Source organism: Nannospalax galili, unplaced genomic scaffold (genome assembly GCF_000622305.1).
Source record: "Nannospalax galili isolate Female #2095 unplaced genomic scaffold, S.galili_v1.0 scaffold96, whole genome shotgun sequence".
NCBI classification, from domain to species: Eukaryota; Metazoa; Chordata; class Mammalia; order Rodentia; family Spalacidae; genus Nannospalax; species Nannospalax galili.
In genome coordinates this window covers 1,501,642-1,503,421 of record NW_008342018.1, presented here as the reverse complement: position 1 = coordinate 1,503,421, position 1,780 = coordinate 1,501,642, and positions in this window count along the sequence as shown.

The following is a 1,780-nucleotide window of genomic DNA, read 5'->3' as shown; positions in this document are numbered from 1 at the left end:
GACAGGAGAAAGCCTCACCAATAGGATGAACGAAACGGGAAACAGAGAATCAAGACTGGAAGATAAAGTGGATGAACTGGACCACTCAAGCAAAGATTATGAAAAATTTAAGAAATCACAAGAATGGAATATGCAGGAATTGAGTGATACCATAAAAAGACCAAACTTGCGAATCATAGGCATACAGGAAGGAGAAAAATCCCAAGATAATGGCATGGACCAGATCTTCAAAAGAATCATGGAAGAAAATTTCCCAAAATTAAAGAAAAGCATGCCACACAAATACGAGAAGCATATGGAATACCAAACAGACAGGACCAGAACAGAAACTCTACATGGAACATCATAGTAAAAACACTACGCATGCAACACAAAGAGACAATTCTGAAAGGTTCAAAAGAGAAACAAGTCACATATAAAGGAAAGCCCATTAGGATCACAGCTGACTTTTCAGTGGAAACCATGAAAGCCAAAAGAGCCTGGACCAAAGTATTCCCAGTTTTAAATGACTACCGATGCCAACCCAAATACTATACCCAGCCAAAATGTCTATTATAGTTGAAGGGGAAAGAAAAATCTTCCATGACATAAATAGACATAAGGAATTCAAGTCCACAGAATCAGCCCTTCAGAGAGTTCTGGAAGCAATACAAAGTGCCGAAGAAAGGAATGACTATACCCAAGGGATTGTGGAAAGAAATTCAATGAAGGTATAACTGTGGGAAGAATAAAAATGACAGGGTTCAATACTCATCTTTCATTAATAACTTTAAACATTAATGGACTGAACTCCCCAGTCAAAAGACACAGACTATATGAGTGGATTAAGAAACAAAACCCATCTTTTTGCTGTCTGCAAGAAACTCATCTCACTTTCAAGGACAATCTCACTTTCAAGGACAGACACTATCTCAAAGTGAAAGGATGTAAAAAAAAATATACCAAGCAAATGGCCCTAAGAAAATAACCAGGCATAGCAATTCTGATATCTAACAAAATATACTTTAAACTAAAACTAATCAGAAGAGACAAGAGGGCCACTTCATTTTGATCAAAGGAACAATGAATCAAGAAGATACTGCAATCATGTACATATATTCATCAAACTCTGGTGCACACAACTTCATAAAAACATTACTACAGGATTTTAAGACCCAGATTAATTCCAACTCATTAATAGTAGGGGACTTCAATGCCCCACTGTCTCCATTAGATAGGTCAACAGGGCAGAGAGTTAACAGAGAGACATCTGAATTAAACAATAATACTATATATCAAATGGACTTAAAAGACATCTACCGAGTATCCCACCCAAGCACCAAAGGACATACTTTCTACTCAGCACCCCATGGAACCTTCTCCAAAATCAACCATATACTGGGGCACAAAACAAACCTCAACAAATACAAAAATATTGAAATAATTCCATACATTCTATCAGACCACAATGCAATAAAGATTACAATCAACACCCGAAGAAGCCCTAATCACCACATGAACACATGGAGGATAAACAACACACTCCTGAATGATGAATGGCTCAAAAGAGAAATTAAGAAACAAATAAAAGTATCCTGGAATTAAATGAAAAGGACAATACAACATGACAAAACCTCTGGGACACACTGAAAGCAGTTCTAAGAAGGAAGTTTGTAGCTCTAAGTGCCTACATCAAAAAATCGGAAAGAACACAAATAAATGACTTAACATTGCAACTCAACACACTTGAAAAGCCACAGCAAATGAAACCCAAACCCAGCAGACAAGAAGAAATAGCAAG